General features: G+C 41.3%; 1 pseudogene; it reads left to right on the top strand.

The window, feature by feature from the left end:
• Positions 251-7,506, top strand: LOC8064121 (annotated as a pseudogene).

Below are 13,467 nucleotides of genomic sequence, written 5' to 3'. Positions count from 1 at the left end.
TGTCTGGTCATTAAACTGTTGCTTCTAATACTATCCCATCCCATAGGAGCACCCAAAAACAGAGCAGCAGAGGCATTTGTTTTTTTAATGAGCCCTCCCAACATCACACTAACTACGAACAAAGAAACTAATGCAAACAACAATATAAAGATGGCTTTTAACATGTACGGACTCCCATATATATAGTTCAATATATAAAACAACAAAAGATGAAGATGTACATAGTCTAAATAAACTTAAGTTATTGTGGATGCAGCATTTTATACCATCAGAATTCGGCATAGATCCATCCAAGATGGGGGCATGCTCTTGAACCAGGAAGGGTTACATTTGATGAGAAGATGGTCCTAATACGAGCAATAGAAGATGCGAACATTCCCCACACCTCTGTTCCTGCCAATTGCTTTGCTGGTTCCTTTTGGCCTAACCTATGTCAAATGCGCACTTTGCCACCCAAAGAGAAAGTTCTTGTATATGGAGATGACAATGTCAAAGGTAAAACATCATACACTAATTGTTCCTCGCCTCCGTCCATTGTTACTTTTGTATTTAATCTAACATCAAGATCCATTTTTATTATAATTTTTGTTTAATTGTTCTCAAATATATATTAGCTTTTTGAGATGTAGAGTGTAATACGTATGGGTCTTTGAAATATGACTTTTGGATACCGTACATACATTTTCCCATTATCTTAATTGTAAATCAATATCGAGCATGTCCCTTGTAAAGCATACCATATCCAGAATAGACATATTTACACAGAGTTTTATAAAACTGGAAGCAATAATATGGTTCTAACTATGTAGTTATGACATATATATGTACCTTGTAGTTATATTTTGTGATGAAGACGATGTTGCAACATATACAATCAAGTCTGTTTATGATCCTCGCGCATTGAACATCCTTTCCGGAAAATATCCTGACTGAAAACGATGTTATCTCAAAATGGAAAAACCTTTCCGGAAATGTTTTAGAGAAAATCCACATTTCTGTAGATGAATTCTTGGCTTCAGTGAAAGGTATTGTCTGAGGGCAATGCAAGGAATTTTTTCCAAAAACGTAATGCATATGATTTAGACTTTTTCTTGTTTGTGTAATTATTAGTTACACCATAATTGTTAGAGTGGTCACTTCAATATTGTTTAGTGTGAACAGATGTGATTTCCACCGAAACATGCACACATAACAGATATATAAATGTACTTCGACATTGAATGCTGATGTACGGAGTGTACTACACTACTACTTGTAAAAAATATTGTTGGTATTTCCTAAACAATTTTAGTGTCCATGAAAATTGTTTTATTACACATCTCCCCATTAAACATAAATTATGATTTCCCATGGATGTGCAGATACAGACTTCGCCAATCAAGTTGGAGTGGGACACTATTACCACAATTTCTATGAAGGTTGCTTGACAAATTTTGAAATCGGTGATGATGGGGCAGAGGCTACTCTATTGTACCCAGAGGTTCAGTATACCTGCATGGACGAGTACATGAGTACATGAAAAGATATCTGTAACTGTTAAATTAGACTTATTGTTGGCTTGTCCTGAATGAACCAGTTGTTATATATATGTGACCTTTTTGGGTTAATTATCATTGCTCTGTTTTACCCATTCTGGATTCTTCATGTTTTTAGTATAATAATCGGTAGATGTTCTGCCTATTTTGTTTAAAAAATTATTGGCTTTGTCTTATCATATTAGAATCTTGTGACACCGTGTGTTGGAAATATTTGATCTTTCCAATGCCGCCATAGGATCCAAATGGTTCTTATCGACTCTACACATTGAAAATGCTTGGTCTTTGTATTGTCCCATAGTATAATTGACTTACATCCACTATACATGCTAAATAGACCATACACTATGGTTTTGCTAAGTGTTGGTGTTAGTGATATGAATTGTACAAACTTCATTTGTTGTTATAATCCACCTTAACAACGAATGTGGAGAAACCCAGTGAAGATACCATGATGCCTAATTAAGCGGAGGCTTGAATTAAGCTTCTCAAAATCTATATGGCCTCTATTTTCTACTTATCAAAACCTATGCAAGATTTCTATCAAAATATGCACTATGGTTTTGCTAAGTTTTGTTACCTTGACTGCAAAAAGGGTTTTACACCCTAGGTTTCAATCCTATTACTAAGGTGCAGGCCCCTACATAAACCCCTCAAAACAAAATTTGAGGGCTTGAGGGAAAAAGAGGTCCAGTAGAGCCCTACTAGAGCCCTTAAATTTGAGGGTCACCTCAAAGCTCCCCTTTGGTCCTCATTCTTAGGGTGCTGGAGTGAGCCCCTACTTTTTAGTTCCTTCCATTTATAGGAGAAACTAACCATGGCATGAACGGTGCCACTTCCAATGCCACAGTGCGCGTTCGTGCGGTCCATGGCGCCGCGTGCGGGCGGTGACTCGTGGCCGCCGGAGTCCATGGTGTTGGTATTGTGCTGACCAACACAGTGCTGATTATCCGGTGCTTCACGCTCCTAAACTGCCCATTCGTCAGCAGCTGCACATGCATGATGAGTGATCCATCGATGCAGCTGAATGAACAGCACGCCGGTGCGTGCAGCAAGTCATCTGTGCATGTTGCACAGCACTAGTAGAGCAAGAAAAAATTAAAACTGACGAACCAATACCTGCAGCACGGAGGTGATCTGCAGGTCCATGTGCTCCCTAAACCCCGTCATGCTGCAGTCCATCGGCGGCAGCAGCGGGCAGAGTGGGTAGTGGTTCACCGCTGGAGTCCATGGTGAGGTCGGCGGCGACTCACGGTGATGTGCAATGATTGACGAGTCACGACTGGTCAGCAGCGCGCGACATCGAATCCACGATTGCCGCCCTTCTTCTCCATAGACCACGCATGACACGCGTACAGCAGAATCGAAGCGGCGGCTTGACTAACCTACATGAGATGAGGGAGGGGTGATTGGCAAAAAATCAAGATTAGTGTGGCTAATGGCTGGTGTTTTTTTTGTAAAAATAGCCCATCTCTCTCCCTAGGCATCAGATGGGGATGATTGAGAGTTTGGAAGTTTCCACAGCTTGCTTGGACTTGATACGAGGCCTTTTATAAAATAACATGCATTGTTTTAAGTCAAATTTAAAATATAATTTTTGGTGTCAAAATCATGTTTAGATGATAGACAATATTTCATGATGATTTTCTGGGAATCCGTACTCCAAATGGAGTGTGTTTTGTTAATTTCTATCACTTCCTAGTGATGTAGGAAAGCTTTTACAAGTATTGGTTGTGTCCTTCATTGTGTGTTTTGAGCTCGTCGTCATCCATGGTGAAAATCACCAAGGGAGGACCACAGAGCTCAAGGGGAAGCTTGCTAGAGTTGGGCAGATGAAGATGGACTTCAAGGATGTGCTCACCACCATGCCTTGGGGACGCTCTACCTACAGCAGCTTGGTTGGAGAAGCTTCGTGGAGGGAGATCAGCCTTGGGGACTCCATGAGAGCTTGAGGTAGAAGATGACTATCAATACAAAAATCATTTTTGCTAGCACCTTGTTTTTTTTCACAGGCGTTTCACAATTTCATAACGCCATTAGAAAAAATTCTATGGGCCGATCAAGAGAACTGTCTATGTAAATGTGTTTACAGAGGCAGTTCTCTTAACTCAACCGCATGTGTAAATGGTTTATTCGGTTTACAATAACAACAGCCTGTGCAAATGATATTTTTTGTGAAATTGTACATTTTTACACAGGAAGTTTGTATAGAGGTCCGCCTATGCCAATTGTATTTACACAGGCGGTCTTCATTATAAATCACTTGTGTTAATCTTGTTATAAATACTCTTCGTCCACCTCCAGACAAGAACAGTTACTCCCGTGAGCTGTACAGTGTGGCGGTCCAGAAACAGTTTCCAAGGGGGGAGGTTTTGATCTTTATTTCTTTGGTGAGAAACTTCCAAAAGGTTATTTAGTGCCCTTGATGCCATTTTTTTAGTGATATTTTGGTTCAATTCTTGTATTGGAGGTGCTCTAGATCTAGGGTTCATCATGCATTGTCGCCTAGGGTTAGGGTTCATAGGGCAAGAGAGAGAGGGTTTTAGCTATATTTTTATGTAAATTCATAGTAAATTGTATAAAATTCAGAAAATAGAAAATAAGTACTTTTTAGAATCCTTGTGAGTAGATCTATGCAATAGAGTAATCAAGAGCACATTTTGAAATTTATATTTTTGATTGAGTTTTAGTTTATCTTTTTTTAGATGAATACACTTTATAAATTCATATATTAAAGATTATCATAGAAATCCTTCAATTATTCCTAAATTTTATTCGATTGTTTCTTGCAATTTTGAAAATGAGTTTAAACAATTATGTAAATTCCATAAATTGTAAACTCTATAAGGGGGAGGTTTTCATCTCCGTTTAATCAAAGGAGGTTACAATCTTAGTTATGATTGTTTTCGGGGGTTATATTAGTTTTGTTTTTAGATTGACCTACACTGTTCTTAACTAATTACAGCTAAATATGGAGAGGTCATTATGGATGTACAACTTATCAAGATTAGACCCATCATATGTAGTGGAGGTCCAAAAATTTATTGATGCCGCGAAGATACATGCTCAGAGAACAAAAGCGAAGCACATATGCTGTCCATGCACAGACTGCAAAAATTTTGTGGTATTTGATAATGTAGAAGCAATCATTTCCCGTCTGGGTTTGTAGAGGATTTATGGAGGACTACTTGATTTAGACAAAACATGGTGAGGGTAGTTCTGCACCTTATATGTGGACAACTGACAACACTGCAATGAACATTAATGTGGAGGGTCCAATGCCACATGTCAAAGAATGTCATGCTATGCCAAATATCAATCAAACTCATAATGCTACATGTAATGTCAAAGAAACTCAGCATGCTAAGACAGATGTTGTTGAAGATGCAGATTTCTTAGAGGCAATAATGAACCATTGTGCGGATCCATCAATATTTTTCATGAAGAGAATGGAAGCCTTGAAGAAGGCAGCAGATGAGCCTTTGTACGACGAGTCAAAGGTTTGTACCAAACAATGGTCAACATTACGGGCTGTTCTTCAGTTCTTGACGATAAAGGCTAGACATGGTTGGTCTGATGCTAGCTTCAATGATTTCTTGCGTGTACTTGGAGACCTTTTTCCTAAGGAGAACAAAGTCCCTGATAACACGTACTATGCAAAGAAGCTAGTCAGTCCACTTACGATAGGTGTTGAGAAGATCCACACATGTAGAAATCATTGTATTCTATATCGAGGTGATCAGTATAAAGACTTAGACAACTGTCCAAACTGTGGTGCCAGTAGGTATAAGACGAACAAAGATTATCGGGAGGAAGAGAATCCAGCCTCTATTTCTACAGGGAGGAAGCGAAAGAAGACCCAAACGAAGACTCAACAAGACAAACATTCAAAGCCCACTAGTAATGAAGAAGCGGACTATTATGCGTTGAGAAGAATTCCTGCTTTGGTGATATGGTATCTCGCCGTGGTTGACCGTTTGAGGTGTTTGTTTGCAAACCCTAAAGATGCAGAACTTATGACATGACATGCATCTGATGAAAGGAAAGATGATGGAAAGTTACGAAATCCAGCCGATGCAAAGCAATGGAAAGATTTTGATAAGAAATATCCGGACTTTACCGAGGAACCACGGAATGTAAGGTTTGCACTGAGTACTGATGGAATGAATCCATTTGCCGAGACGAGGAGCACGCATAACACATGGCCAGTGGTCCTGACAGTATACAACCTTCCTTCATGGTTGTGTAAAAAGAGAAAATATCTTTTGCTAACCATTCTTATTTCTAGACCTACACAACCTAGAGTTGATATGGATGTATTTCTAGAGCCCTTAATGCATGACATACAAACACTATGGGAAGTAGGTGTGGACATGATCGATGCGTTCCGCAAAGAGACATTCACACTGAGAGCAATTATTATTATTACAATTAATGATTACCCTGCTCTCTTTTCATTATCAGGCCAGTTTAAGAGAAAGGTTGATTGTGTAGAGTGCCTAGATGGAACATGGCACGTGTCTCTTCCTGCATCTAACAAGATAGTGTACATGAGGCACAAAAGGTGGCTACCGGCAGGCCATAAGTACCGCTTACAAAAGATGAATAAGTACTTCGACAATATGGATGAATCAAAATCTACTGCTCCATCAGGTTATAGTATAGGGCATAGAGTGCACAAGATAGTTGAGAATGTGAAGTTTGTTTTTGGAAAGAAGACCAAAGATGGGAAACCAAGAAAGGTTGTGAAGGAAAATGAAGGCGACACATTCAAGAAGAAATCCATTTTCTTCAAGTACTTATCATACTGGAAAGACTTGGACGTACGACATGCGATCGATGCTATGCGTGTTCAGAAGAATGTGTTTGAAAGCGTAATTGGAACCTTGCTAGACATAAAGAGCAAAACAAAAGAAGGTCTCAATTTACGTTTGGAAACGCAACGATCATGCCTCTAAAGAATTTTGTATCGTGCTTCTGGGGATATCGGAAAGCCAAGGAACCACCCTTACCGCAGTCTTCAGCTTCTTCATGAAACCATCCAGGACCTCTCCGTTGTTCACTGGGCACAGAAATGTCCAGTTCTGTAACAGGCCCAAGATTTTATAGAACACCACCTCCATACTTTTCCAACCAGACCTCTGAAAACAAAGCTCATTTCTAAGTTTCCAAATTGACCACATGACAGCAGAGGTTATCATATTAACAACAACATTTTTTTATTACTCAACCACAACTGTCCTATACTGATAATGTCTCCGCCTACTTGTATATCTACAATATCAGAGACAACTGTCCAACATCTTCTAGCTACAGCACTTCTCATCTCTTCTTCTTCCTTTCTCTCCTAGCTGTTTTCTTCTGTTCTCCCTTTCATTTGCTCTCTGGTTTCTCATGTGAAAGAGAATGGGATGAGGGAGAGAGTGGAGAGATGGCTCCTGGTTTTGTGAGAGGCGAGGGATGATATGTGGGCCGAGTGGGGTGAGGAAGTGACAGCACATGGTTTGCATGTTACATGTGTCGACCGAATTTGATGGATAGTTGGTCAGAAGTGATGGACAGTCTGTCAGTGCTCGACCTGCCACGCATACTGACTGGTTCTGCAAGGGTTTCTACGGACATTCTGGTAGTAGCAACGAATACTCCTCAGTGCACGAGTTGGAAAAATTATTCTAAGTCTTTGAAATGTTATGACGGATGGTCCAGTGGGATGACGGATGATCCGCCAAAACAGGCAATGCTAGGTTTTCATTAGTGTAAGAACAAGTTGGTTTCTAACTTAAATTTAAAATGCACACGATACTCAACAATTTCACAAGTAAAAAGACAAGATTTTTTATTTTAGGAATTTAATTTTTAGATGCATTTTATGCTCTAGTTGCTTTTGAAAAATTGTAACGATTTTCAGGTTGTTAGAAGGGTGGGCTGGGTGGCTCCCTCCGTTAATTGGAAGGGCAGCACCAAACTTTGAAACACAAAAAGAAGTATAAAATGAGTAAAGACATGTGGAATACATACTAATTATTTTTCTAGCTGCACATGTCCAAGTGGGAGGGCATCAGGACCTTCGGATCAGAACCTGTGCTTGATGGAGTTATGCAAGGTTTTCATGCCCTACTAGAGCAAATAGTGAACAGTCATTTCTCCTTTCCTCACAAAGATTACCGTCAGACCATACCCCTTTGGTATACTGCCATAAATCACTAAGCCTTACCCATAGAAAAACAGAAACGGAAACTGGGATAGTTTTAACACTAATGAAAATCATAACCGAGGTGGATTGCTGTGTACCTAATATTAAATATTCGATAACCTATATCATCTAGTGATGTCAAGTATGTATAGCCCAATTTCAATTTTGAGGACAGAAAACACTGGTAGTCTAGGGTGTAGTTAACATTAAAATATATAGTATGAACAAGACATGTGATAACCATAGAACAAAAATGCCTGATTACATGTTTACGTATGTCATTGACTGTGACCCCATAAACAGATTTGTATCACCATAAATTAAAAATGCTCTATTAAATGAAATTGAGCATAGTCATCAAATATAGTACTCCTTATAGGTGGAAATTTTTCTCAAAGATCAATGCAACTGCAAAAATGGAGATTGATCTCCATTATTAAAGCAGCGTGTGTACTCACCATCTCACTCCAGATTCTACGGTTGCTTATTGACAAGGGCAGTCAGGACGTGATGGTGTAAGAAATCCATTAATCTTCAGAGTTGAGAATCTTAACCAAAGCTCTGTTTCCAGTGGTGCTCCATACATATTTGATCTCCTCTCCATTAATTTGACCGATCATGTTATTGTAAAACCTGCAACAAATTCCGACTGACATGCAAGGTCTGACCTCAAGAATTCAAGTTCCGAACAAAGGGTATCCAAGTTTATCCCCACAAATCAACACTCACAGGATTTGCAATCTTCAGACAGTGAGCACCTGATGAGCTTTGATCACCATTCACCGTGCAAGGGCATTGAAGATCCACATTGCAAACCTCTTGAATTAAACCGTCCATATATATGATCGTAGATGCAGAAAGGCCCCCATCTATTATGAGGAGCTACTCCACTTCACAGAGACATCCTCAACAGTAATTTGCTACCTATATCTAATGCAAAATCAAGTAAATGCAACAAGGGTATATATGTTTATTCTGAAGCAGGCGAAGGATCTTAAAATTAGCAGAATATTTCATGGGACACATTCACCTATAATCCGCCCAAAATAGCTTTATATGGCAAATGGAGATGATCAAATCAGTGGGGTATTTTCCATTTACAAGTCATTTTCCTACCTGAATGTTCAGAAAGATTACAGCACAAATCCTCATGATAATAATGATGGCATATTCTTTGACTTACAAATGTACACATTTTGAAATGGAAAATCGTCTCATTTCTGGAGACACGTCTTGATGGAAAATCATCTCATTTCTGGAGCAACAAAAATCAAGAAACATACTGTTGCAGGCCCACAGGATCATTTAACCAATACTTAGACTTCGAAACTGTAAACCAATATAAAGTTAATTATTCTGAATCCCTATGTAATCGAATTAACAAACGAAGCAGATATTTGGTGGAGACCTCTCTAAGGAAATTTCCAGGTTCTTCAAACCTCTCAATCAAATAGTACCTGCTGAAGCAACAAAAATTTCCAAGCAAATATGAGCGTCGGCCAACAATTGAATAATTTCTGAATCAAATAGTTCAATAGTAATTTTGGTAGACTTTTGGTAAAATGTTAACTTCACATCCTTGGTGACATAGTTTAGGTTCATTACGATTATGTCCACTACCCTTATATATGGAGTGAAGGAACATACTTATTATTGGATAAGCAAAAGCAAAATGGACTTTTACGTTTAGTTCTGCAACCAGATATTAGCACTTGATCTGCCTCCTTGCCCTTGATTTCTATTTCTGCTAAAGGAAACAAAATGAAACATCAGATGACAAATATGAGCGGTACGTCGGCCAAGCTTTATACGGGTGACCAACTGATGTGCGAGGTCCTAGAAAACTAGGGCTGCATGACACCTAAGCTCCTGCCGCACGTCCTACTGATGTGTTTATTTTGCATGCACTACACCACTTTTAGGGAGCCAAATGTGCATGTTTCGGTTTCAGGTGCCATGTGTGCAATTCACAATTACAAGCACTGGGATGAGAACTCGGAACTAATTTACAGAGCTGAATGTGCAATTCGCGAGTATCAGGACCAGGATGATGAACCCAACAAAGGTTTTAAGGATGGCTAGCGCAATTTAGCATACTAAGGCCTTGTTTAGATCCAAAAACTTTTTGGATTTTGACACTATAGCACTTTCGTTTTTATTTGACAAACATTATCCAATCATGGAGCAACTAGGCTTAAAAGATTTGTCTCGTGATTTACAAGTAAACTGTGCAATTAGTTATCTTTTTTATCTATATTTCATGTTTCATGTATGTACCGCAAGATTCGATGTGATGAGGAATCTTGTAAAGTTTTGGGTTTATTTTTGGGTGTATCTAAACAAGGCCTAAAAATTTGTAGAGAACTATCCATAGAATATAATGTAGTAGAGAGTTGCAGCGTATCATAAATGATTTTACATAAATATGCACATTTTTTCTAATTGAAAAAACTTCTAGGGCATTGCGGATTCTCATCCTCGCGCATATGCATTGAATATATATAATGCATCATTTGTATGATGGATTGCTCCTTTGGACATTCATCGGGGACTGATTTCTTATGGTTTCAATCACAAGAGAGAAATCTTTGCTACTGAGAGAACCAAGTCACTTGTCCAACAGCCTTTGAAATCAATGATAACTCTCAATTAAAACTGATCACACACCACCCAAAAATTGAAAAATATAGTAGCTCCCAAAATTACATTTATTCCAAGTAAACATCCTGACATGAGTTGTGAATTGTGAATACATAAAGAAAAACGATCCGCTAATTACTGCAAATTAAACTAATTAAACAGCATTGCCAATGTAATCCTCGATGCGCTCATTCACGTGCACATATCCTTCTTCTCCAACCAGCGAAGGGAACCTGTCCGTCAGGAGTGTCAGCCCGGGCAGAAAGATGGTGCGGTTGTCATCTTGAGGTACTTGGGTGTAGCTCCCATTGCCAAGGTGCACCCTTAGGACATAGATTTCGTCATCGGCAAAGACACGCACCAGCAGCATCCCATCGTTCTCACCTGTCCTATTTGCATCATCCAGAGATGGCACCAGGTAGGAGGACACGTTGTGAGCACCGCATGTGCAGCGAGCACGACCAGGTGGTCTAGCCACATACACCAGATGAGGCTGTGGGTAGAGCTCAACCCTGAGCACGTCGCCGTGGTACGTCGGGATGTAGAAACATCCCTGCTGCGAGAGGCCGCCATCAAACGGCAGCACGCCACCGTCGTCCACCTCCAGAACGCCAGCAGAGACGGTTCCCCAGTGGTCGTCGCCAGGCTTGGCGCACAGAATCACAGTGCTACGCCTCCGTGACGAGACCAGGACCAGCACCACGTTGGGAACAACAATGGGATCTCCGGCAGGCGCATTCCTCCTATCGACGACGATGCCGGCAGCGGTGAGATCTGGCTCTCCCTCTAGGCCCGGTTCCCCAGAGAATCCAGGGAGGATGGCCGTGGCGGTGGTCAGGGGGTTGAAGAGGCGGACCGTTTCAGTGCGCAAGCAGTAGAAAAGAAGGAGTCCCTCGGCGCTGGCCAGGAAAAAGCCGTACTCCTCAAACGATGGTAGATGGATCCAGAGCGTAGCGCCTGTGCGTAGATTCACAAAGCGGCGGCGACGAAGCGCCGCTGGTTCCGCAGGCGTCGCGTCGTCGTCGTCCTCGTCCTCTTGAAGCATCACCCAGTTCCTGGGGAAGAAACACGGCTCCCAGGTTGGCCGATTATCATTATCGGTGGAGCTTCTCCACGGCTTACAGACTGCTCTCAGGCGGATGTACTCCGTCGCATCGGTAGCGAGCAGCTTCTCACTGATCTCCGTGACAGCATCCTGGACTAGATTTGCCCAGTCCCTCTCCTCCGACTCCAGCCTGATCCTGATGTAGCATGATGCAGAAACAGAAATTCGTCACTAAAATCGAGACAGAACGGAGGGATCGAACCAGAATTCACATGCATGAGAAGGAGTCTGGAAGACGCGTGCAGACCCGCCATGGACGTTGTTGACACCGGCACCGGGGGCAGCGAGGACTGGGACAGGGTTTCCTGCCGCAGCGTCAACAGCGGCAGCGACATGGTGAACTTGGTCTTCAACGAAAGCCATGACAGGCAGCACTGCTAGGGTTTGGATGGTTGGGTATGTAGATGAGGAATGGAGCTAGCAGGACGACGCAGGCGCAGGAGTGAGAATATGGAATGCCGCGCCGTCGTGAAGAAATAGCAGAGGGGAAGCAGAAATGGAAACAGAAACGCGTTACAGCAGTCAAATGCTGCTTATCTGTACTACTGATTGTAAACAGGCAATTTCTACTTTTGCGGGCTGTATTTCAGTGCAAAATTAAATACGTACAGAAGCTGCCCTCCTGTGTACTGTGGGAATATGAAATGCCGCTGTCGTGAAGAAATAGCAGTGAAAGCAGAAATGGAAAGAAAAACTCGTAGCAGGCTAGCAGCAGTACTAATCTGTACTAGTGTTTTTAAACGAGGAATCGATACTTTTGCTGGCAGAATTTCAGTGCTTTGTCTGGCAAAATTAATTAGAGAACCTGTCCACTTACTCTATTGCAATACACAAGACACGGGCCTGTTTATCCCAAATCTTTACGTCCCAAAACTTTTGGCTGTAGACTTTACATTCCAAATAGGTGTTTAGATACTTTTCAAATTTTTTGTTCTCCAACACATAAGACACGGTCCCTAAGCATGTTTACACAGTTTTGGGCTCCAAGGTCTCAAATTCCAAATCTTCAGGCCCAAATTTACAGAACCCTGTTTAGATCCATTCTTCAAAAAATTACTCATTTCTCTAAAAGTTTTGGTTGTTTGGCTGCATCTAAATAGGGCCATAACCTTAACCTGGCCTTACTCTTCTTTTCACATGAAACTAGGTGTGTGTCACTACCGGAGAGCCGGCCTTTGCCGTGTGTCCATCAACACACAGCAAAGGTCGGGTTTGCCGTGTGCCCAGCCCAAGCACACGGCAAACGCTAGGCACACGGTATCCCCTGGCCTTTGCCGTGTGTTGCTCACGGCAAAGCCCGACTCTCCGGTAGTGATTACTTTAATTCCTCATTGTGTAAATAGGGAGTATACATTTGACTAATGATCACTACTGCAGACCGCGCGGGTTTGCCGTCGGCAAAGAGGGCAACGCTCGGCAAAGAGCTCCTGGCAAAGAAACGCTCGGCAAAGGCTCCTTTGCCGAGCGTCTTTTGTCGGGCACTCGGCAAAGCCTTTGCCGAGCGCCACGCGCGGCCTTCGGCAAAGAAAAGCAACGGGTTGTGACCGTATGCACTGTGACGCCTTCTTTGCTGAGCGCCTCTAGTCTGGCGCTCGGCAAAGCGCAAAACATTTTTTCTGAAATTTTATTTGCCGACTCCTCTAAGACAACGCTCGGCAAAGAGGAAACCAATTTTTTTTTGAAAATTTCTTTGCCGAGCGCCTCCAACAACACGCTCGGCAAAGAGGAAAAATTTGTTTTTTTTAAATAAAATCTTTGCCTAGCGCCTCCAGCCTGGCCGAGCGCCGCGCTCGGCAAAGGCTCTTTGCCTAGCGCTACGCTAGGCAAAGCTGGAATCCAGTATTTTTTTTTTGTTTTTTGCTTTCTTTCACTACAAACACAACAAATCATATATACATATATATATATATATATATATATATATATATATATATATATATATATATATATATCATAAGGATATCACCATGAACATAAGTAGCACCATTTTATCA

Source organism: Sorghum bicolor, chromosome 8 (genome assembly GCF_000003195.3).
Source record: "Sorghum bicolor cultivar BTx623 chromosome 8, Sorghum_bicolor_NCBIv3, whole genome shotgun sequence".
In the NCBI taxonomy this organism is placed as follows: domain Eukaryota; kingdom Viridiplantae; phylum Streptophyta; class Magnoliopsida; order Poales; family Poaceae; genus Sorghum; species Sorghum bicolor.
The sequence above is the reverse complement of the archived record's forward strand: the minus strand, read 5'-3'. Positions and strand labels throughout refer to the sequence as shown.